Here is a 25,946-nt window from a genome sequence, read left to right as displayed (position 1 = left end):
GGTCGGCCACAGACGCGTTGGTACCCCTGAGGACTAAGTTGTAACGCCTCGGATGTCTCCCTTGTCTCCTTCAAACCAGAACAAATATGACACAAACACAACAAACACCACACCTATTTCTACCTAATAACATCAGTGTTAGGCGCTGTTGTGTTCCGGTTTGAAGGGTGTGGTAAGGGAGACAGACTTTTCCGAGGCGTTCCAGCTTAGTCCTCAGGGGTCGTATCTGTGGCCGACCTCACTCAGGTAGGAATATCTAATACTATCTGGGGTTGATCACAGATGTCCAGTAGTCACTTACCATCAGGTGGACTGCATGCACGTCTGCTACTCCTATATCTATTATAAAAAAAGCTAATAGTCAAAGAAGTTCTACCCATAGATATATTATCCTACTGAATGGTTCTACCATAATACGATGGAGTATCCAAAATAAAATTGTATAAACAAGAAACAGCAAATAAAAAGTGTGCGTTGGCCGGGAATCGAACCCGGATCAACTGCTTGGAAGGCAACTATGCTGACCATTACACCACCAACGCATATATGTTACATCTTGAAAATAATAAATGTACTAGTAACTTAGGCTACAATTTTTACGGTTAATTTCTTTGTTTTTACAAATGTCACGTAATCGATATACGCTCATTGTTAATACTGAATCTATCTTAATCAGGAGTTCCCAACCAGTGGTCCGCAGAAGTCAAAATATGGTCCGCGAACGATTTTAAATATAGCGGCCAGATACCCGCTTAAAAGTAAGTGATTTGCGTCTAACTTTACGTAACAATATTAGTCCTAGCATAGTCGAACTAGTAAAGAAGATGCAATCACAGAACACATCAATGCAAAATTGCAAAAGTTTGTCCTAAGTATGAGCAATATTATTATTTCGTTATGTTCCTTCTGAGGTCTTAATTAAAATTTAAAATTAAAGTTTCAGTTTGATTATTTGGAAGACATTATTATTATACTTACATAGTGGTCTCTGCTAACACATTTTTGTTGCACAAACACACACAAAAGTGGTCCCTGACTATTAAAGGTTGGGAACCCCTGATATAAATCTACCTAAATCTAAATCTACCACAGATCGATTTTGACTATTTCTAGTACGAAGAAAATTAAATACCTTCGATCAACAATACCAATTGGTAATTGCTCGAAGGTATCAATTGATTGATAGATGCTATAAAATATATAAAGTCTGAGATGGTAGGATCTTTAGTTGTTCGTCTACGAGGGCAATACGGTCACACCTATTCATATTAAAACAGTTGTCATTAAAATATGATTGTAAGTAAGAAAGTAAAATTAAAGTGTGCGTTGGCCGGGAATCGAACCCGGATCAACTGCTTGGAAGGCAACTATGCTGACCATTACACCACCAACGCTTATACGTTAAAATATGAAAATGAGAACTATCGTAAACGATAACATTTTAATATTAATGTAGTAAGTCTTTTTTTAATTGTATACGTGACACGAAATAGTCACGACTTCACAAGGGCTGGTCTCTTGTCACGAAGGTTTACTTCTGTATACATGTCTCACCTGCATGAGAAAATTGACTCGCTGCAGTGTCTTTGTTTTTTTTTTTTATAATATAAGGGTAGCAGACGAGCATGCAGTCCACCTGATGGTAAGTGGCTACTGCCGCCCATGGACATCTGTAATAAACCCCAGATAGGATTAGATATTCCTACCTGAGGTCGGCCACAGATGCGCCGCTACCCCTGAGGACTAAGCTGGAACGCCTCGGAAAAGTCTGTCTCCCTTACCACACCCTTCAAACCAGAACACAGCAGCGCTTAACACTGCTGTTATTAGGTAGAAATAGGTGTGGCGGTGGTACCGCCGGAGTCGAACCACAAAGGGTTCTACCACCTTCAAGGTGTCCTGCTTACATCCTTACTTAATATTATAAATCCGAAAGTAACTCGGTCTGTCTGTCTGTCTGTCTGGTTGTCTTTTCTTCACGCTTAAACCATTGAACCGATTTTAATGAAATTTAGTACAAAGATAGTCTGATACTCGAGAACGGACATAAGATAGTTTTTTTTCCGGAAATCTCACGGGAACTAGGGATGGGGATCTAAGATCTATTAATCGGAGCATCGATCTTTTGGACCAAAAAGTCGATTATTTTAATCGATATTAATAAAAGTAAGTGAATCGTAAACTATGCATTTGATCAAGTGATGATCTTTAGGAAAGTTGTTGTCGATGATTCCACGATGGTTCCAGAGTTGGTACGACCAATTTTCGCCAGATGGTGCCACTGTCGTTCCAATGAAGGTACGGATTTTCAGTTTTATGTATGTTAGTATGTCATATTATTTTCTTTTAAACGCGGGCGAAGCCGCAGGCAAAAACTAGTATGGTTTATATGACAGGAAAAGTTTCTAAACGTTAGGATGCGAGTGGCGTGGCGCACATGCGGGGCTAAACCATACGCGGGTACATACCTGGGTGGTAGGAAAAAGGTTTTTCCACTTGGTATAAAACAGTCAAATTTACAGTCAAGCAAGTTTGAGCAACTTGCACTGCGCCATCAAAATTGTTAATACTGATTTGACTCATGTTTCGACTTGGAGTAAGACATATGGCCTTAAGTTAAATGCCTCCAAATCGCAGACTATTATTATAGGGAGTTCGCGACTGACCTCTAGAATCGACTGGAACCTGTTACCACCGATTACTCTAGATAATGTTATTATTCCTTACAGTAATACGGTGAAAAATCTGGGTATATACATGGACCAACACCTCTCATGGATACCGCAGATTACGGAGGTTAGTAAAAAGCTGTTTTCTGCAGTGGGCTCTCTCCGTAGGTTGAGTAATGTTTTACCTATTCCCACTAAAATAACGCTTGCACAATCTTTACTTCTACCTATACTTGACTACGCTGATGTGTGTTATCCTGACATTACCGAGGAGCAATTAGATAAGCTTGAGCGTCTTCAAAATTTGTGTATACGGTTCATATTTGGATTACGAAAATATGACCATATCTCTGAATACCGCACAAAACTCAAGTGGCTCCCAATTCACCTTCGCCGGAATGCTCACATTCTATCTCTTCTCTATTGTTTACTATTTAATCCAACTGCGCCTCCTTACCTCAAACAACACTTCCAGTTTCTACACTTGTCCCATGACCGATCTCTCCGTTCTACAGAAAATCTTGCTCTCTATACGCCTTCTCACTCAACTTCCTTTTATAAAAAATCCTTCACTGTTTCAGCCATCCGTCTTTGGAACTCCCTCCCAGTATCTATTCGTAACTCCCAATCCCTATACTCCTTCAAAAATCTGGTCAAATCTCAGTACCTCCAACTCTAACTTTTATCCTTCTCTAAATTTGTTCTCTTGCTATTAATCATCTAAAACAAAAAAAAAAAAATGTTACGTTGTTTCTAAATTAATTATTAGCTTCTTTCCCTTTTATTTATTTATTCTTCTCCTACTATATGCTATCCCTTAACTTACACTTCATTTTACATATTAGTAGCTATAATTTTAATTATTTTGCACCCTACCTTTTATTATAATTCATACTTTCTTTAACTCCTCACCCTAAGGTTGTCTGGAAGAAATCGCTGTTTTAGCGATAAGACCGCCTTTTGTGTCGTCCTAAATTGTATGTTTTTTATTTTATGTTCTACATCTGGGTACAATAAAGAGTATTATTATTATTATTATAACCTTTGGTAGGTCCGCTGTATTGGCACCACCGTCATAACTATATTAAAAGGTGATAAAAGCCGCTGTGTTCTCACATGATGCATGTAATAAGACAATAAACTTATAAAACGCGTTCCATTTAGTCCTAAGAGTTATGAGTAAGAAATTGCAAAACAAAAGTGTGCGTTGGCCGGGAATCGAACCCGGATCAACTGCTTGGAAGGCAACTATGCTGACCATTACACCACCAACGCATATAGGCTAAAATATAAAAATGAAAGATCTATCATAACATTTTAATATCTATTTTACACATTTTTTATAACTATACGTGACACATTACGTGACACGAAATCGATACAAGGGCCTATATCTTATCACGCAGGTTTACCTAATAATAATATTTTGCTGTAATATTTTCATGTCCTGCTTGTATATGGTTTACATGCCAAAAACGTTTCTATGGAACGATAGGACGCAAGTGGCACGCATGCAGAACAAAACCGCACGCGGGCACACACCTGCGTGATAGGAAAAAGGTCTTTCCAGCTGGTATAACTTGTGGTAGTTGGTCCGTAGTGCACCACCGTCATACCTATATTAAAAGGCTATATTTAAAGAAAATAAAACTATATAAATCGTTTCAATTTAGTCTTTAGAGTTATAAATAAAGAACCGCAAAATAAAAGTGTGCGTTGGCCGGGAATCGAACCCGGATCAACTGCTTGGAAGGCAACTATGCTGACCATTACACCACCAACGCTTGCATTGTAGCTTATAAAAATAAGACCTATAATAGAATAAGCAATACCATTTTACAATACAATACAATTATTGCAATTACATTTACCTTCATATTATCTAACAATTGTGTTTGTTTATACAAGTGGCATATTAAACATTATTCAGAATACAACGGCAGTGTACACTGTAATAATGCAGAAATAGGTGTAATGATGCATCAGAGTTGATATAATCCTTTGTGGTTCGACTATGGTGGCACCACCGCCACACATATTTCAGTCCTAACAGCAATTTTAAGCGCTTTTGTGTTCTGCCTTGAAGGGTGTGGTAAGGGAGACATACTTTTCCGAGGCATTTTAGCTTAGTCGTCAGAGGTAGCGGCTCATTTGTGGCCGACCACACGTACGAATATCTAATCCTATCTGCGGTTGATTACAGATGTCCATGGGCGGCAGTAGCCACTTACCATCAGGTTGACTGCTCCTTCTATATTATATAAAAAAACTGGAATCTAAACTTTAAAAATGACACAACAAAGTATTTACTACTTATCCATCACATAAAATGCAAAAAAGAAACAGTATATTTTTTCAAATGCGCGCATAGTGACGTTAAAATGGTTTATTACTTACAAAACCCAGGCAATTCAAACAAGTTATTACTGCTTATCATCACATAAAAATGCTAGAAAAAGCAACATTAAATATTTATCAAACGCGCATAGTGACTTCAAAACGGTTTATTCCTAAAACCCAGGCAATTGAAACACAGGCATGTGACGTAAAAGGGTTAAGCATCCTTGTCTAGTGCGTGCTCAGGCTAGGTTTTGAACCTTTTACACTTAGGCACAAGGGTTTTCAACGTGCCTGAGTTGTGCATGTTCTAGTGTAATGTTAGATACTCATATGTAAAATGTGAATTTTTCACACTTATTTCTGACTAATTATAGTCTTAACCGCTGCTGTGTTCGGGTTTGAAATAAAGGGCACATAGACGGGGTTTTATAATTTAGTACGCAGGAATAGCAGTGGTAGCAAGAACGACTTTTACCCTATCCCTTTTACTTTTACCCGATGTCCAGTATGACGCCCACACGCAAAAGTTGCTGCTTACCATCAGTTAGTGTTCACTCTCAGCTGCATTTATTTATACATTGTAAAAAGATGCGTGTTAGAAATTGTCACTTATAATGCAAGGAAATATGACGAAACCTGCCAGATGTTTTTAAATTGTCAAATGTGTACGTACATTTTACTAATCTGCACTTAGTCAGCATGGTGGACTATAAATTAAATCTGTCTTAAGTCATAATACTTGAGTAATTCAGCTGTGAAACAGTAGTAGTGGCTTTATGAGGATAACAGCTCGAAAAATTGGCCCTATATTTATAAATGACTTTACCGTAATTTATTTAAATATTCTAAGTTATATTTCGCTTATTAAAGATCTCAGTAACATATTTTCAAATTAAAGTGTTATATACGAATTTAATTTTGTGAACATTAGACCTTTAAAAGATTTGACACAGTCTCAACCATCAACACTCATAACCACATCCTGTATTAAAACAAATCACACACAATGTAACACATGTGAACCTAGCATAAATGTAAATGTAACGTTCAAAGGAAAAGTTTCATGCAATCTCTCAGCGATGCGATGTGTGACAAAGGGTCCTGATACCATACACGAGTTTCCAGTATTCCCGGAGTTTGTATGGGAATATACCCGTTTTATTTCAATGCTATTCCCTACATATGAAAGTGATGTAACTGGGAATTTTTATTTGTATTTACATTGTAAGCTTGTTTAGGGTTCCGTATGTAAGGTTAAAAACTAAACCCTATTATTAAGCCTCCTCTATTGAACAGTGGCCTATGAATATTAAAAATAAAAACGGTTGAAAAAAAATGGGGTTTGCTATACAAAATAACACTATTTTCGACGGCTTTCGCTTTAGCTATCAAACGGTATGTAGACAGTTGAAATTTTCAAAATACATTTTGTTTAATAACTGCTATGATAACGAATACTAAGAGTTAAAATTTGGTGGTACGGAACCTTCAGGGAGCAACTTTGACTCGCACATAGACAATAATAGTCCAACTGATAGGCAAGAGTCTCTCTCAAAGTGGTACGTGATCTAAGATTAAAATAATTATTATTTAGAAAACAAGACTAAAAGATAGAGTAGAGAATTTTATTAATTCACATACACGCGTTGGTGGTGTAATGGTCAGCATAGTTGCCTTCCAAGCAGTTGATCCGGGTTCGATTCCCGGCCAACGCACACTTTTGTTTTATTATTTTATTTAAATTGAAACAGTTAATTGGGCCAGAGAGATTAGTAGACCAAGTTGACGTCACTTTTCAGTAAACTGTTTCTGTCTGTCTGTGGTATTACAGACTGAATGTAGGATTAAGTGAAATATTTCGCTGTTATTTTTGAAGATTTATTTAGTTATTCCTTATGAACGTTACAGAAATATATAGACACAAAGGCGGACTTAATGCTATATAGCTTTCTCTGCCAGTCAAGCTTCGAGCAGTAAGAAAGACAACGTTGGCGGCAAAAGAAAAGAAAAGAAAAGATTTTATTGAAAAAATATATATTTTTACAAATTGTACACTGGTAAAACCTGCAATAGTAAAGACTATAGTATTTTAATATCCTTTAAGTTGCAAATTAATTTTTGAAGGTGGTTGAACTCTCTGTGGCTTAACTCCGGCGGCACCACCGCCACACCTATTTCTATCTAATAACAGCAGTGTCAAGCGCTGCTGTGTTCTGGTTTAAAGGGTGTGAGAAGGTAGGCATACTTTTTCGAGGCCTGCCACCTTAGTCTCCAGAGGTAACAGCGTGTATGTGGTCGACCTCGTGTAGGAATATAATCTTGCCATTTCTATTCATGTGGACTACTCGTACAAGCCTTTTTTTATAATATAGGAGTAGTAGACAAGCATGCAGTCCACCTGATGGGAAGTGGCTACTGCCGCCAATGGAACTCTGTGATCATTCAGATAGGATTGGTATGTCTGTACGTAATTTACATGGTCATTATTCGCAATTTTTGATTTTCATACGAACTTATCTCATACAATTTAATATTTACTAAATCTATTAGTAATCATTTATTCTAAGAAAGAACGTGAGTTTGTGGTGTTTGATCAACTAATGGAATTTTATACTTATAAATATAGAAGTTAGAGAATTTTATTTAACTCTCAAATAAGCGTTGGTGGTGTAATGGTCAGCATAGTTGCCTTCCAAGCAATTGATCCGGGTTCGATTCCCGGCCAACGCACACTTTTTATTTTTAGCTTTTATTCACTTGATCCGAAGTAACTTCGACATATTATGTACATGGTATGTATGTCTTCATGTCTGTCAATTTTTCTATCAATATTTTATATTTCTTTACAATATACTAAATATATGAATAGACAATTTAAGATGGACAAATATTGTTTTCATTTACTATCAAAATTTGTTATCAAAATTGCTTACTTTACAAATAAAATTGGAACCATTTTGGTTTCCTTTATTTGTATCATCAGCAACCCATAACTGTCCCACTGCTGGGCAAGGGTCTCCTCTCAGATTGAGAAGGATTAGGCCATAGTCTGCCGCGCTGGGCAAGTGCGTATTGTCTAATGTCTGTTTCCAAGTAAAAAACTTTTTGCCCAAGTCAAAAAAATATTTTCTAAGTATTTTTAAAAGTAATAAAATGATAATAAATACGCGAGTATTTTCAAAATGTTCGCTGTCCGTTAGTATTAAGTATTGTATTTGCAGCTAATCTGTGTTTGACATAATTCCGTCTTTATATCGCTACCTCAAAACAAAAGGGCCACAAAGCGAATAGACCTAATTTTACAGGAGAGCCATTTAAAGTTTTCAAAATCAGTTTTTGTATAATTGCTTTGTAATTTTAAAACTAATAAATAGGTGTTATACACTGTTAGAAAGATATTTTTATTCTGCTTTTAATGGTTAATTCGGATATTTGTATTTTTTTCTAAAAAAAAAGTTATGAGCAGATAAGTCTCTTTTGTATATAAATATATTGTTTGAATTATGGGCAAAATTTACTAAAACAGTCACAATTTTTAAAAATAATATGTATTCATGGTTCTTTTTATGCCACCAGCTTACACAAATTAGAAAAAAATATATTATAAACCAAAGAAAGTGACTATGTCACATAAAAATAATTAATAAAATAACTTTTGCTTTTGTAAAATATAAAGAAATGCTACTAAAAATACCTACTTGGCAAACAAACAAAAATAAATAAAAAATCGATAAATAACTACAAAGAGTAGTAGTAGAAGAAGTTTTAACTTATTAGGTAACTTAAAAAAAAACTTTAGTTATATAATTATTCTCAAAATGAAATTGTACTTACTGAAAAATTATTAAAATACAAAAGTAAGTGGTGCTATTACCTACGTAACTGAAGTTTATAACTTCAGTGACCAACTTCAAAATAATAATAGTATGAAAACTAGACTTTAGCCAAGTATAAAACCAATCTCAAAAAACAATGAAAAATAATTAACCTTACAAAATAGAGTAATAACATAATCATAATCACTGAACCAAAATTATTCGTTTTTGACATGGACGTATATGCTTGACCACTGTTTTTGAGTATTTTCGTCATGTTTCTTCGCCATAATTGTGAATTCGCTTGCCTTTTACTGCTCTTTCTTTGAATATTCTCTATTATTGCCAACACAAGGAGATGGCGTATTAACACTTAATATTGTATCAACGCTAGGAATCTGAATATCGTCATTATTCGGTGCTGTAAAATCGAAACTCGATGACTGAATAATAACCGTTTTAGAAAGTGGTCTCAAAAAGACCTCATCAGGTTTAAGAACTGATGCAGACTCGTTATTCAAACCAGAAGTTCCAGGTTTAGGCGAAAACTGGTGACCTTTGATGTTATTATCGTTATATGAGCTAGAATCAGTTAACCGCAAGTCGTCTCTAATTTGTAAATCTGGATCCTGGACACTGTCGTCGGATGAAAAATCACCATTGCTTGAACTTGAATCAGAAATGTCGTTATCATAATCGGTTTCTTCAATAACTACGTTTGGTCTATTATTTTATAACCTGGTTCCAACTCCGGTTCGCTGTTCAGAGATAAACTGACTATCAGGAATGGAATCGCTGTCCGAGGAGTCATCCAATGCTGGTGCGTTATTCATCTTCTTAATACAGGGATCACATTTAACGTCGTTGTTTTTAAATAAAGTTTCATCATTGCCATTTAGTTTGATTTGGTTATTGTACTTTAACGTTGAGTATCCTATGCGCTCTGTTGTTCATTTTATATAAATATAACTATAATATATAAACTAAACCAGGTAAAGATTTAGTTTATAATAGTATAAAGTAAACCTTTACCTTAATAAAAAAAACTTACAATAAAATAACAAGCAAAAACAGACCATTGAATTCATAAAATAATATGATTTTACTTTTAAAAATAAATATACAATATAAATGTATATCAAAATAAGAACTTTTATTCATGAATATTTACTATAACCTAGAAAAAATCACCAGCAAAACGGACGTATTCCTAATATGCCCCTTTTGAAACAACGTAATTATTATTTCCTAAATGCATTTTCTATGCAAAACATACTTATTACAAAATATGGTACTTTTGTTTTTAAATTGTTATTACAACTTCTATAAAGTGTTATAAACAAAACAGGCCATTTTGTAATATGGTCCTTTTGATTAAGTAAAATATGTGATACTTACATGAATATTATATGCAAAACGGACGATTTTCAAAATATGGCACTTTTGTTTAAATAATAAAAGCTTAATCAAGAGGTTTTTTTTGCGTAATGGCCCTTTAGCACCAAACAAACGTACGCTCTCGTCGACGTCCGGGCCGCAACTAACAAAATGGCGGCTTTGCACAATTGATGCAGCGTAAATTCGAAAATACAAAAAAGACGTCAGTAGTATTTTTATTGTTTAAAGTGTAAAATTCATGGGAGTCTTTTTAAATTATGAAAATATAACCGACAAAATTTGAGTTTTTACAAAAAAAAGGATTTTGAATATTTTTGATTTGTGGCCCTTTTGTTTTAAGGTAGCGATATGTTAGGGCGCTTGTACATAGTGCAAATTTCTGGAATTGTATATTTTTTCTCTCAATATTGTGCTGTATTCAATAATATCTTGAATATGGTGAGAACACCCATTTTCATGTTGCAAAGTATATGATGCTTTATGTCATTATTAATTTTGATTTCCTATACTACTTTCTATTATGATTTCGTCCCCTGTTAACACATTCGAGAATTAATTTCTAATAACCTTTTCTTCCTTTCATCTACGTTACAAATTCAAAATTTAATTTAATTCAAACTAGAATTCCGTACAGAACTCTTTTCAAAGTGTATCTTTTTTTATATATTTGAACCTGACGATAAAGCAGACGGGCTTCCTGATGGAAAGCAGTCACCGTCGCCTATGGACATTTGCAACACCAGAGGAGTCGCCAATGCATCGCCGGCTTGGATGGAGAGCTCTTTTTGCACCTTTTTTGAAGAGCCCCATGTCATAGCGCTCCGGGAATACCTCGGGAGGAAGATCTTTCGGCAAAAGAAACAATAAAAGAATTTACACGCAAAATTTTATGTTTTTGAACCTTCATATCACGTCATCATCCACTAGCCGGTCTTTCTGTGTAGATAAGTTAAGGTTTTGTTTTACGTTTTGTAAAATAGAATATTGAATGTATTGCATCGTGTTTAAGCAGCCTAAACGGGCTGCCAAACGCAGCTATTCACAATTCAGGCGCTGAATGGAACGCAAAACAACAAAGTTTGGGCAGCTCTAGATACTTCATATCTTTGGCTTTAGACAAAAATCCGGATTTATATAGAGCTGTGAATACTTATTTGTGGAACACTTTTTACTGATACACTCGGCTTTGTAAATTAAAATGCCTTTTTATTAAAGCCATGTTCGAAAAGTACAATAAATGGAACTAAAAGGCAGTGATAGCCTAGTGGTGAAGAAACTCGGTCTGTCGATCGAGGGGTCCTAGGTTCAAATCCCAGGCACGCACGTCTGATGTTTCGAAATGATGTGCGTTTTAGAAATTAATTATCGCTTGTTAAGATGGTGAAGGAAAGCTTGAGGAATCCTGAGAGATTTATAAAAAAAATCTCAAATGTATGTAAAGTCTATTACGCACTTGTCCAGCGCAGTGGACTATGGCCTAATCCTTCTCATTCTGAGAGGAGACCCGTGCCTAGCAGTGGAAAATTAAGGGTTGATGATGAATGTCCATGGGTAGCTATGACTATCTGCCTGGTCGTTAAATACTTTTTGGCAGAATATACAAAATTACTTGTACAAGTTATTTTTAGTATTTTTCACATAGCGTTGGTGGTGTAATGGTCAGCATAGTTGCCTTCCAAGCAGTTGATCCGGGTTCGATTCCCGGCCAACGCACACTTTTATTTTTAAGTTACATTTCTTATTTTTATTACAATTTTCTTATTAATTATTTGGAATAACTAAGTATAGTCCAGCCCTTTTCGACTTTATCGTAATTTTAAAATAAGTTCTCAACTATAGTTAGTAAATTTAATTAAGTTTAAACTCCAAAAACAATTACTCGAGAAAGACATAAATGTAATCTGAAAATCATTTGCATTCTTTGCGAGTTGCAAACTTCGCAAATTAAGCCTTGATTCTAAACTAATTAATTAGGCGCCATTTTCTTCGTTACTTCAATGCAGAATTTAATAAAAGTTTTATCCTTGGATTTTATCATTGATGGTAAGTAATGTAGAAGGTATACAAATAAATAAAATTAAAGTGTCTTGTCATTCCAAAATAACAGGTTTTTACTAAATACGTAATTTGCAAGTATATCCGGTAGTTATAACAAGAAAAAAATATTAAAAGTTTAGTCTCTTTGTTTTTCCGACTAATTCCCAAAACGGCTGGTCCGATTTTGGTGGATAACCACTGGCAGTTAGCTGTTGTTATAAGAATTAACTCAGGCTATTTTAGTTTAGAAACAAATTAGGGTACCACGTTAAAACAAAATAAACCATAAAATGTCTCAAGTATTTTTAAATGCGGATGAAAGGGTAGCTAGTATAAAATTATTAAAACATTATTAAAAGTAAAATAAATTTTAGACAAATTATGACCATGAACAAAAATAAAGAAATTTAATATTTGTCGTAATACTATATTTTATTCTTACATTATTACTGAATAAAAGAAAAAGTGTGCGTTGGCCGGGAATCGAACCCGGATCAACTGCTTGGAAGGCAACTATGCTGACCATTACACCACCAACGCTTGTATGTAGCTTAATAAAATTACCAGAAATTAAGAAAAGAAACAATTACACACACATACCTTTATAATATTACTCTCATCACACATATTATTTATCATTTACACAATTGTCACGTAATCGACAACTCACACCTACACCATATCTATAAAGTAATATGTTTTGATAATACTGTACCTTTTTTTGTTCACGAGGGTGAAATCTTAAAAAGGTACCCGACGCCGTGGAAGCGACACAGGATTATGTGGGACTCTTACCGCACTATAACCCCTCCGGTGGCCGACCTCGGCGCTGCGTAGAGGACTCCGGGATCTCCAAAGGAAAGGAACCGGAGTCCTCGTGAGCCTCGCTCGCCGCACCGCCTGGTGCATACGACGGTATGCGATCACACGTACCGCCATCTTTCCCGGCGCCATTGGCCGGGTGGTTCTAGCTCACACTCTTGCCACCCACGACCTCAGAAGCCCCTGATAATACTGTACCTAGTAGCAAACGATCATACAATTCACCTGATGTTAAATGGCTACTACCACCCATAGACATCTGTAATCAACCCCAGAAGACAGCTGTTACCCCTGAGGACTAAGTTGGAATGCCTCAGATGCCACACCCTTCTAAACGAAATACAGCGCTTAATACTACTGTCGAACTGCAAAGAATTCTACCTTTTATATAAATACACCAAAACACGGCTGCCTAATCCGCTGAATGATGTACCTGATAATACGAGCCGGCGGCGATTCTTCGCGCATTGCCGCTGTAATTTGCAAACGAGTGTAGTTTATCGATATACGTCCATTATTAATAATCTATCCAATATTTGCTGAATAAAGATCGAAAAATGATATCGTCAAATATGAAGAAATTTTCCGCCAATCTTTAGTAAGCATGACATTGGACTGATTGATTAATAATAATGGGTGATAGACACCAAAACATAAATGAGCTGAAGTGTGCTGAGTGTCAGCGGGCCGCAGGGATCGCAGCTGCAATAACAACATCCGGCGGCGATGCTTCGCGCACTGCCGCTGTACAAGGTCCCGCAGAGTAGCGGCACACAGAGCATTCCGGCGGCAACATGAGAAAAATGTTTTCCAACTTCATAGCGTTTTTTTGATAATGCAAATTAATGCAAACGAGTATAGTTTACCGATATACGTCCATTATTAATAATCTATCCAATGTTTGCTGAATAAAGATCGAAAAATGACATTGTCAAATATGAAGAAGTTTTTCGCCAATCTTTAGTAAGCATGACATTGAATAGATTGATTAATAATAACGGGTGATAGACACCAAAACATAACCGAGCTGAAGTGTGCTGAGTGTCAGCGGGCCGCAGGGATCGCAGCTGCAATAACAACATCCGGCGGCGATGCTTCGCGCACTGCCGCTGTACAAGGTCCCGCAGAGCAGCGGCACACAGAGCATTCCGGCGGCAACATGAGAAAAATGCTTTTTAACTCCATAGTTTTTTTAAAGATTGAAGTTTGAAAATGGTGGTCTGTCATCCATGGACATCTTTAACCTTCGAGCCACCTGATGGTAAATGATTACTGCCAATGAATATCTGTAACCAATCCTGTAGTCCTGTTTGAAGGTGGTAGATGTGTTCTATGTGTATGTGTGGTCCTCCGGCGGCATCATCGTCACACCTATTTATGTCTATTAACAGTAGTGTTAAGCGCTGCTGTGTTCTGTTTTGAAAGTGGACTACATGCTCGTCTGCTACTCCTATATTATATAAAAAATCTATATAGAACCGGGTTTCTATGTATATTCACTAAAATGGTCGTCTCATACCTATCAGCAGGTATCGAGTGGAAAGTCCACCGAAGCGCTAGAACTGCTCCCCCCAAGAAAATCAGTATGGAAGTGTTTTGATTCATATTGATTCTACCACCTTTAAAAATGACTGTCTGTGGATGGGGTGGAATTCGTATCCAGACCCAAGAAAAATAAATAAAAAACTTCTACACCTCGATGACGATAAAATGGACTGCATGTTTAAACAAACATGCAATCATTATTTACACCCTGATGATGATCAAACCATGATATTGATCATGATGGTTCGCTTCTTCAATCTTATACAAATAAAAAGTCATATAATGGTTATTGGCACTCATACAAAATCACAGCAGCGCTGAACCCTCTATAGACTAGCTACCCTATGCTCACCCCATTTAAGATGTAAACACATAAGTATAGAGAGGTAACCCCCTCGGCGAGGGGTGGTTTAGCGGCAGTCACAGCGGCACGTCGCCGCTGCTCGCACGCGGGGTGTTACTCTCCAAAAACAACCCTAAAATAACCAAAAATATCCCAAACACCCAAAAGTGCTCGTGCCTTTATTTTTACCCGAAAAATTACCTGAATTACTAAGACAGCTGTTAACTAAGATGAGAGTGAAGTCAATTATGACTTAGTTATCGCCTATTGATTGTGTAATGTTGACTGTGTGTGTGATTGTGCCGCATAAGCAAAGGTAAATTTTGAGGTTTTTTGGTAAATTATAAGGCTATATACGGTAAGTATGAAATTTTAATCGAGTCCTGATTTAAAATTTTAATGGTCTAGACAGATATTTGATGCCCAATTGTGGGCAAATATAAAATTATAGATATCATTGTGTACTCAACCAGCTATTATTTCAAATAGTTCCATATTTTTGGGAAATTATTATTACCATTTAGTAACAACTGCCTAAGCAAAATTACTACTGACCTTAAATTTTACATCTTGGGCCCTAAAGTAGGCCAATATAAAACTAAAGTTATCTTTTCGTAAGAACACTAATGCAGACGATTCCTTATTTTGTGTGTGACCTAATTGATTTAGACAATTGCTTACAAATACCTTAAAAATACTACTGACTTCTAACGTACATAATTTACAACAATCTGAGCCTTAGAGTGGACAAATATAAAATTAAATGAATTAAATTTTTAGTAAATTAACAAAAACTTCCTTTTGGTAATTATAAAAGCCAGTCATTGTGACAAATACCAAAACAAAATACTACTACTACTAACTACTCACTTAATATATATATAGCTGCTAATATATCCTTCTCATTCTGAGAGGAGACCCGTGCCCAGCAGTGGGACAGTAATAAGTTGATAATGATGATATTTAGCAGCAGTGATAGCCTAGTGGTTAAGAAACGCGGCCTCTTGATCGAGAGGTCCGAGGTTCAAATCCCAGGCACGCACCTCTGATTTAACAAAGTTATGTGCGTATTAGAATTTAATTATCGCTTGCTTAAACGGTGAAGGAAAACATCGTGAGGAAACCTGCATACCTGAGAATTCTAAAAAAAAAAAGTTTTCAAAGGTATGTGAAGTCTACCAATACGCACTTGGCCAGCGCGGTGGATTATGGCCTAATCCTTCTCATTCTGAGAGGAGACCCGTGCCCAGCAGTGGGACAATAATGGGTTGATGATGATGATGATGAATGATGATATCTATAGCTTACTATCACACCCTAAAATGGACAAATATAAAACTAATGATATCATTTCGTAGTAAACAACAACCAATGCAGACGTTTCCTTATTTTTGTCACTAAATTGGACTAATTTTACAAACGCCTAAAAATGATTGCTGCTAACATTACATTTTACAACTATTTATGAATGTAATGTATACTGGATGTATGACTGAAGCAGAATCTGAATAACCCACTAACATATTGAGTATCATTATTAAATCTCTTGTTCAAGGTCACAAATGTAGATATTCCACATATGTTTCTAGACATACACATGGTATAAATATCGTATATCAAAGTGCTATTCTTGGTCATAATAATAGTCCAACAATTTTTCAGAAAAGTATTTAAAGGTGTATGAAATCTACCACTTAAGGACAATGCAATGAACTATGGCTAAAGACCTTTTTTATAATATGGGAGTAGCAGACGAGCATGCAGTCCAGCTAATGGTAAGTGGCTACTGCCGCCCATAGACATCTGTGATCTACCCCAGATGAAGTTTTATACCTGATGCCGGCCACAGCCTGTTACCCCTAAGGACTAAGATGGAACTACCTACCTACCACACCAAAATCTGAACCCTATGTTTATCACACCGGTATGGTAACCAAAATTAGGGTTTATCTTTACCTAATAATGTAGTGTTTGTTAGCGTAGAGTCTCATAGTGTAGAGTCAATCACGATGACGCTCTCTATATTTATATGACTGGGCAAAAAAATGTAGAGTCATCATACAAACGATCCGCTGAGACTCTATTTGTCCAAAATTGATGTATTATTTTTCTGATACACATACGGATAACTGTATTAACTATGATCACATAATTTGTCACAGAACTTGTTTCCCAAAATTTGATCTTTATAAGCGACACTATTAGATAGTGGAATAATATAGATGGTGTATTTTCCTTCAAAATGAACTTATTAGATGTGCGTCTAGGGAAAAATATATTAAAAAAACTAATGATGTAGTTTTAGTTTTTATTAAAATTGGCCTCGTATCTCCTTTCATCATTTTTCGCTAATTCTTATAGTTTCGGATTTGGACCTGAAGGCCTATTTAAAAATCCACCCTGTATAACGATTGCTTAGTTGTTGATTATACAGTTTGCTTACAAAAAAGGGTCCAGGTTTGAACTCTGATTGATCGTTGTCAACCCATTATTATCCTGTTTTTTTTTTATAACATAAGAGTAGCAGACGAGCATGCGTCCACCTGATGGTAAGTGTTTACTGCCGCCCATGGGCATCTGTAATCAACCCCAGATGGGATTAGATATTCCTATCTGAGGTCGGCCACAGACGCGCCGCTACTCCTGAGGAGTAAACTGGAGCGCCTCGGAAAAGTCTGTCTCCCTTACCATACCCTTCAAACCGGAACACAGCAGCGCCTAACACTGCTGTTATTAGGTAGAAATAGGGGTGGCGGTGGTGCCGCCGGAGTCGAACCACAAAGGGTTCTACCACCTTCAAAACTTGCTACGGGTCTCCTCTTAGAGTAAGAAGGGTTAAGACTGTCGCATTGGCCAAGTGCATAATGATATATTATACAATTCTGAATTATATAATCGCGATAATATAATCGCGGAATTGATATATTTTAATTTTTAGCAGGTCCTCACAGTGTGTTTTTGTGGATCGTGTTATCCTACGCATAGTTCGATTTTCTATTAAATTTTCATATCACGACAGCACTCTGTATTTTTACGCACCGAAAATTCATAAAGTCTCTAAGACACTCTTTATTACAGAAGTTTTAAGCCTATAGCTTTCCTCGCAAAAAGCGCCAAGATCCTAAAGATAAAGTCAAATAGTTTTAATGTAACGACCCGCGTGGCGTAGTGATCACCATACAGGTCTGACGCGCAGAGGGCCCCGGGTTCGATCCCTAGCCAGTCAGATATCTAAATGATGAATTTAGGTTTTTGTTTCTGGGTCTGGGTGTTTGTGTGTTTGTCTTTGTGTGTGTCAATAGCACCAACGATGCAGAGGATCCTAGTATGGGGTTGTGAGTGTAGAAAGCGTGTAAAATAATTGGCCAAGTGCATGTTGAACTCGTATACGGAGGGTTCTGTACCATTTTCATATTTTTTTTTATTTTTAGTATTTGTTATTATAGCAGCTACTGTGATAGATTGTGAAAATTTTAACTGTCTACCTATTACGGTTCAATAGATAAAGCGAAAAATATCGTGGATTAGCGGTTTTTTGTATGGCGACCCCCATTTATTTTCAACTTATTTAATTTTAGTATTCACTGTTATAGGGGCCACCTTTATACATACTCTGTTAAAACTTATGTGTCTATCTATTACGGTTCAGGAGGTAGACTGGAGGTAGCCCTGTGACAGACGGACAGACAGCGGAATCTTAGTAATAGGATTCCGTTTTTACTTTTGGGTACGGAACCCTAAAAAGTCCACTATTAAACATATTCGCAACAGTAGATTTTGTGAAATTCTTCATTTTACATTCCCTGGGCTTCAGCTGAAATACCTCGTGTAATTAAATTTTGTGCGAATTTTTGCCGCAATAGACCAAAACCTTGGGGTGAAGGCTAACAATGTTATTAAAGTTTACTTACTGCGACATATTATAACGATTCGGTTAACTATCGTATTGGAAAGAATGTAAATTCGGGAAAAGAACCGAGAATTGTAAAAGAAAATCCGGTTTAGAATACCAATTCGAAAATAATCTCTATTGTAACAGGAAATCTTGTGTGGTCGTGAGGAAGAACTAACTAACTGTAATAGTAAGAATAGTTACTCACTAAGATAATAGACATAATTGTACTGTATATGATAGTCACTGCTGTATCTTATGTTGGTAGTCCTGAATAAATAATCAAATCATTTTTTTTATTCAAAATACGTTCTTTACAGAGCACTTTTGATGTGAAACATCTATAGCCGCACGTAAAACCGATTTCTGGCGTGGCGACGCATGCCGCTATACGATGGTATATATATACAGTCTATATGCAGTAGTGTGTACGGTGTGGCGACGCGTCGCCATGCGCAATCGAATTCAATAAATAGTCATCGTTATCTGGAAAAAAATCGTAATATTTTATTTTATCATTATGACATATTTAGTTCCTATCACAATATGTTTTTTCTGCATATTACTTTTACAAAATAATGTTGATGTTTCACATCTGCCAGGCGTCCCGTGACGGCTCACATTTTTTTGAATGTCAATATAACTACCACCACTTAATAAATATAATAATTAGCAAATGAGCAGCCTAGCATGCCCTGCTGACCTTGGGGACTAAGTTGGACGCTTTGGAGAAGTATATCCTTACCAAACTCTTCAATCCATTATTGTCTCACTGCTGGGCAAGGGTCTCTGCTCAGAGTGAGAGGGTTAGACCATACTCTACCGCACTGGCTAAGTGCAAATTGACACACTTCATACAACTTTAAGAACATTTTTATTTTTTCCTGTAGAATTCTCAAGCATGTAGGAGTGTTTACAATGTGTTTCTTCACCGGTAAGCAAGTGATAATAAATAAAAAAAAAAAAAAAATGTTTTATTGATTAAAGTACATTTACATACAAATCAAGGCGCAAGGGCCCCTGTACTGGGCTGGTAGCCCGTATTACTGGGTGCCCCGCTCATCACCAGGACAAAATTTAATCAAATATACAAATACAAAATATATAAAAGTAGTTTTAAGAATAATGACTACTTAAATTAAAGGCATGTCCAACTCATATAAGCGCGCGCGCGCGCGTGTGTGTGTGTGTGTGTGTGTGTGTGAATTAATTTCTAATACACACATTACATTAAAATTCAGTGATATGTGCCTGGCAAATCTAGGACCTGAAAGGTCCCCTGGGGCCCCTGTACTGGGCTGGTAGCCCGTATTACTGGGTGCCCCGCTCATCACCAGGACAAAATTTAATCAAATATACAAATACAAAATATATAAAAGTAGTTTTAAGAATAATGACTACTTAAATTAAAGGCATGTCCAACTCATATAAGCGCGCGCGCGCGCGTGTGTGTGTGTGTGAATTAATTTCTAATACACACATTACATTAAAATTCAGTGATATGTGCCTGGCAAATCTAGGACCTGAAAGGTCCTACTTAGAAACTGTGCTACCACTAGGCTATCATTACTTTTTACGTAAAAATAACTTTATGAATCCTCACTTTTAAATTTCCCAGTATTTTATTCAAGTGTTTTCGCTTCGCACATTCAAAAGCCTTTGACCGCGATCGCACCTGATAGAAAGATGCGGTTGGGATAAAACACTCCTATGGAAGGAAGCTATTCAGGGCACCTCAAAGAGATTTATCTCGTTTCAAAAATGTTCTGTTATGCTACTTTGGCCGTACATTTGTGGGTTTTAAAATGGTTTTCATTTAAGTAAAATATTGCTTTTTTGTATAATATTGGAGAAGCAAAGGAGCATACTGTGCTCCTGATGGTAAGCGGCTGCCGCCCATAGACATCGGTAATCAACCCCAGACAAAATAAACTTCCTTTTTGAGGTCGGTCGTTGAAGCGTCGTTACTCCTGAGAACTAAGCTGGAATGCCACGGATTTTATAACATAGGAGTAGCAGTAGACCATGCAGTCCACCTGATGGTAAGTGGCTACTGCTGCTCATCGACAATTAAAATCAACTCCAGATAAGATTAGATACCTACCTGAGGTCGGCCATAGATGCGTCTCTACTCCTGAGGACTAAGCTGGAAGGCCTCGGAAAAGTATGTCTTCCACACCCAAACGACTAACTTATGGGTATTAAACCATAAACTGACATAAATGAATTGCCTCCTTTACCATAAATAAAATACATTGAAATACTGAAGGGCTCAGCAACTGAAGACATACAAACTGTTTTGTGTGAAACAATTTGTCAGTTGAATTCCAGAACCGCTGGAACACATGACCTAGTTCTAGATATAATATAGGAAAGAATATAAATCTACGTTGGAGACTGTTTTGAATAGACGAACTTATAATAATAATACCAGTAGGGAGGGAGGGATACTTTTCTGAGGCATGCCAGCTTAGTTCTCAGAGGTAGCGGAGCACCTGTCGCCGTCTTCAGGTAGGAATCAAACCTTATCTGGGGTTGATTACAGATGTCCATAGACAACAGTTGCCGCTTACCATCAGGTGGTCTGTATGCTTGTCTGCTCCCCCTGTATAACCTCATCTTGCAAACCGGAACATAGCACGCTTTCCACACGCTTTCTACACTCACAGCCCCACACTAGGATTCCCTGTGTCGTGGGTGCCATGGACACACACATAGACAAATACACAAACACCCAGACCCAGGAACAGAAATCTAAATTCATCATTTAGATTTCTGTCTGGCCGGGGATCGAACCCGGGACCCTTTGCGCGTCAGACCGGTATGGTGGCCGCTCCGCCACACGGGTCGTCAGCAGCGCTTAACACTGCTGTTATTAGGTAGAAATAGGTGTAGTATTGCCATTGGCATGACTTTCTAACCTGATAACACAGATTTTCTGCAGATTTTATAATGTCCAAAGTATTCAAGGGTATTTTCGAGCCGAAAATCCCGCGAAAGGTGTGTCGTAAAAATATCCGTCATAAATTTTCGGGAGCAGGTGTCGTAAACTTTTCGTTACTTCTCACTGGAAAGATATGGTTATAGGAGTATTTGGATACCTATATTCTTAAGCAGGTCTAGTTTAATGGACAAAGGCTGGAAAAATATTCACGATATAGTTATCATCGTCAACCCATTACTGTCTCCCTGCTGGGCACGGGTCTCCACTTAGAATGAGAGAACCATAGTCCAAAGTGCCGCGCTGTCCAAGCATTGGCAGACTTCACAAATTGAAGGTGGCAGAACCCTTTGTGGTTCGACTCCGGCGGCACCACCGCCACACCTATTTCGGCCTCATAACCTCAAACCTTCAAACCAGAACACTGTTCTGGTTTGTTCTGGTTTGAATGGTGTGGTAAGTATGTCTTTTCTGAGGCGTTCCAGCCTAGTCCATGGGCGGCAGTAGCCTTATGTATGTACCTTCAAGTGGACTGTATGCTTGTCTGCTACTCCTATTCTGTATTAAAAAAAAATGTATAAAAAAATACCTTTGCAAACATTTTTCCTCAATCTCTCAACCTATATATGAAATGCCCAGAGGTGTGTAAACACACCAAACCATTACTAGTTTCAATTTAGAATGAACAGGATTTAGGTCTAGTATATATTTCGATTCGAACCCGAGTCCGATCATCACTGGCTCGATGTTTTCCTACACATACATCGCGGCTGTCTTGGCAGCCTTTCCTGTACAGAGACAAATGGTAAATCAATACAAACTAAATTACATTTACATATACCAATCTCATGTACGAGTGTTTGATTTGGTATTGTGACTGTTTTGTGTATTGAAACAGAAAAAGACCAAGTCTTTATTCTATGAATTAAGCTTGGAACCTAGAAATAGATGTTTTTGGACGAACACCGAAAGATCCTATTGTTATTTACAGACATTAAACGTGTAATTTTAGACAAAATCATTTTGTATACAATACTAGCTGACCCGGCAAACGTTGTGTTGCCATATAAATAAAAAAATGTTATTGGTGAACCATCCTTAACACTTAGGGGTATGAAAAAATAGAGAGTAGCCGATGGTCAGACCTACTGAATATGCATGTAAAATTTGTTGAAAATCAGTAAAGCTATTTCGGAGGAGTACGGTAACTAACATTGTGACACGAGATTTTTATATATAAGATATTGTGGTACGGAAGATATAAACATTTATACTCATTTTATAGAATATGGTTCTGCTTTGTCACGGAATGATACGTGCGATGTCTGTAGATATACTCGTACATACATGCACTATACACATTGAAAGAGCTTCTAAAAATCTTATATTATCAGATATTATAGGCGAGCATTCAGCCAATTGGTGGTAAGTGGTCACCATCGACCTCTGTAACCAACTCCATAATGAATAGATGTTCTTCTTCATTTCACTTGTGGAAACTAAAATGATCATCATCAACTCATTACTGTCCCACCGCTGGACACGGGTCTCATCTCAGAATGAGAAGGATTAGGCCATAGTCCACCGCGCTGGGCAAATGCGTATTGGTAGTTAATCAAATCTAAAGCATCGACATAAATCAGCCGGCATCCACACTTTGTCAAACCCGCAGAACTGCTTAATCTTACAAATAGTTGCAGTGGTGGTATTTTCCAATTGAAATGAACTAGTTCTACCACCATTCCCTGTTTGAATTTCCCTATTTAGTCTGTGGTATTTGAACTATACAGAGTTGCTAAGTTTATTTTCCGATGTAACGTTGAAACCGTTCCGATCAATCTGTGATCAAGATTAGAATTTACGGAATTGGTTGCGAAACGGACATTCGATGTCGTAATCCGATTTTTACTTCCATTTCCTTGATTTCTGGATTTCTATTATACTTACTTGTATATTATGGCTTTATTTTTATAAAAAAATGACATTTAGTTTTTTTTTTAGACGAGCATGCAGTCTACCTGATGGTAAGTGGCTACTGCCGCCCATGGACATCTGTAATCAACCCCAGATAGGATTAGATATACCTACCTGAGGTCGGCCACAGATGCGCTGCTACCCCTGAGGACTAAGCTGGAATGCCTCGGAAAAGTATGTCTCCCTTACCACACCCTTCAAACCAGAACACAGCAGTGCTTAACACTGATGTTATTAGGCAGAAATAGGTGTGGCGGTGGTGCCGCCGGAGTCGAACCACAGAGGGTTCTACCACCTTTAGTTACTTAACTTATAGGATAAGTTTCCAAAAATTATTGTCTATACATAATAAAATTCCTGTACAAAATTTCAGACGTTTAGAGCCTAAATTCCTATATCTGACAGTAAATCAGTATTAGAATTATAATAAATAGATACTTAACCATGGGATAAAATATTCATTTGGAACTTGCCATTATCTATGAAATTAAGTATAGTCCACTAATTGAATAAGAATAGTTGAAGCAAAAAGTGTGCGTTGGCCGGGAATCGAACCCGGATCAACTGCTTGGAAGGCAACTATGCTGACCATTACACCACCAACGCCATACTGTCTACCATGAAATTATAAAACACTAGGTAGGTGCATAATAAATATAATAGTAGATTACGGTAAAATAGCAGTGTTTGTTCAGATGTATATATGAACTCACATTTGTCATACCACAGTTAACAATATGAATAACGATTATTTATTTAACAAAACCAATATGTACTTTAAAACAATTATGCTTAGTATAGATTTATAAAAGAACTATTATTGAACAGCATGATGTTATTGTCTTCAGCTTCTTGCTTTCAAAGGAAAGCAAATAAGAAAAATTTGGTACACATAATAAAATTTATGAAATTTACATTAGAACTGTCTGCATCATGTTTTGTATCCCACTGCAAACTCAACTGGGGGAAGTCTGAGTACGATAGTTATATGATAAGTAAATGAATTATGTATTAAATATTGATACTAATAATTGTTTTTTAAAATATAGGAGTAGCAAATGAACACTTGATCTGATAATGAGTGGCCACTGCCACTGTAATCGACCCCTGATAAGGTTAGATTCCTACCTGAGGTCGACTACAGATGCGTTGCGATTACTGCAATTAAGTTGCAATGCCTTGGAAAAGTATTTACAATCTACAAGCTAGAACATAGCAGAGCGTAGTATTTCTGCATTAAGGCACAAATAGCTAGGGCGGTGCCAACGGAGTCAAACCACAAAGGGTTGTAGTACTGTAACAACAAAGGGTTGTAGCCCATACTGTAACTCCCTTCATAAATTCTGATTGGTACTACATGGAGGACAGTACCTATACCCTTTATACGAGATCCGTGCCCAGCGTTGGGAAAATTAGTGGGAGTATGGTACTAGGTGTGTAGAAACAAATAAATCTAACGCGCCACCTGCTACGAATGTGGCACCGTCATCAATAGCCGGATATAACTGAATCAAACCGGTCATACCTGAATCGAAGCGGATATAACCGGATCGGGGCGGATGTCACCCGATTAATCCGGTACGTTTTAACGATTGTATTTGTTTGCGCCTACTTTTGTTTTATTGGAATTGAATTTTGAAGTTATTGTTATAAGTCTTTCAAAATTCCATTGTGCTGTCAGTGAGATATTTTCTTTTGTTTTAACTTGAATGGATCAGGTTATTGTATTGAAAGCAGTAAACGAGCATGCAGCAAAAGATAAGCGATGGATACTGCATATTTTTGACACCTTCAAAACTGTGAGCAGTGGTGTAACAATAATGTACTAGCCAAAAACAAGTTCGTAGACTTCACTTTAACCACATCTCGAACAGGTGAAGGTGGCAGAACCCCGTTGTGGTTCGACTCCGGCGGCACCACCGCCACACCTATATGCTGTTTCAATATAGCTTGGCAAAGGCAGATTTTTTTTTATAATATAGGACTAGCAGAGGATCGTGCAGTCCACCTGATGGTAAGTGGCTACAGCCGCCCATGGACATGTGTAATCAACCCCAGATAGGATTAGATATTCATACCTGACGTCGGCCACAGATGCGCCGCTACCCTTGAGGACTAAGCTGGAACGCATCGAAAAAGTCTGTCTCCCTTACCACACCCTTCCAACCAG

General features: G+C 37.1%; 9 non-coding genes across 9 annotated transcripts; 3 read left to right on the top strand and 6 right to left on the bottom strand.

The window, feature by feature from the left end:
* Window positions 1-470: 470 nt before the first annotated feature.
* TRNAG-UCC (transfer RNA glycine (anticodon UCC)) lies at window positions 471-542 on the bottom strand. Its single transcript has one exon. It is a non-coding gene; the product is annotated as a tRNA-Gly (tRNA).
* Window positions 543-1,322: 780 nt separating this feature from the next.
* On the bottom strand, window positions 1,323-1,394 carry TRNAG-UCC (transfer RNA glycine (anticodon UCC)). The gene has a single exon. It is a non-coding gene; the product is annotated as a tRNA-Gly (tRNA).
* Window positions 1,395-3,872: 2,478 nt separating this feature from the next.
* Window positions 3,873-3,944, bottom strand: TRNAG-UCC (transfer RNA glycine (anticodon UCC)). Its single transcript has one exon. It is a non-coding gene; the product is annotated as a tRNA-Gly (tRNA).
* Window positions 3,945-4,381: 437 nt separating this feature from the next.
* TRNAG-UCC (transfer RNA glycine (anticodon UCC)) lies at window positions 4,382-4,453 on the bottom strand. The gene has a single exon. It is a non-coding gene; the product is annotated as a tRNA-Gly (tRNA).
* Window positions 4,454-6,652: 2,199 nt separating this feature from the next.
* Window positions 6,653-6,724, top strand: TRNAG-UCC (transfer RNA glycine (anticodon UCC)). Its single transcript has one exon. It is a non-coding gene; the product is annotated as a tRNA-Gly (tRNA).
* A 943-nt stretch (window positions 6,725-7,667) lies between these two features.
* Window positions 7,668-7,739, top strand: TRNAG-UCC (transfer RNA glycine (anticodon UCC)). Its single transcript has one exon. It is a non-coding gene; the product is annotated as a tRNA-Gly (tRNA).
* Window positions 7,740-11,863: 4,124 nt separating this feature from the next.
* On the top strand, window positions 11,864-11,935 carry TRNAG-UCC (transfer RNA glycine (anticodon UCC)). The gene has a single exon. It is a non-coding gene; the product is annotated as a tRNA-Gly (tRNA).
* A 792-nt stretch (window positions 11,936-12,727) lies between these two features.
* TRNAG-UCC (transfer RNA glycine (anticodon UCC)) lies at window positions 12,728-12,799 on the bottom strand. The gene has a single exon. It is a non-coding gene; the product is annotated as a tRNA-Gly (tRNA).
* An 11,511-nt stretch (window positions 12,800-24,310) lies between these two features.
* TRNAG-UCC (transfer RNA glycine (anticodon UCC)) lies at window positions 24,311-24,382 on the bottom strand. Its single transcript has one exon. It is a non-coding gene; the product is annotated as a tRNA-Gly (tRNA).
* Window positions 24,383-25,946: the final 1,564 nt, after the last annotated feature.

This window comes from Epargyreus clarus, unplaced genomic scaffold, assembly GCF_041222505.1.
Source record: "Epargyreus clarus isolate Ecla_fem2 unplaced genomic scaffold, WU_Ecla_fem_2.2 ptg000032l, whole genome shotgun sequence".
NCBI classification, from domain to species: Eukaryota; Metazoa; Arthropoda; class Insecta; order Lepidoptera; family Hesperiidae; genus Epargyreus; species Epargyreus clarus.
The sequence above is the reverse complement of the archived record's forward strand: the minus strand, read 5'-3'. Positions and strand labels throughout refer to the sequence as shown.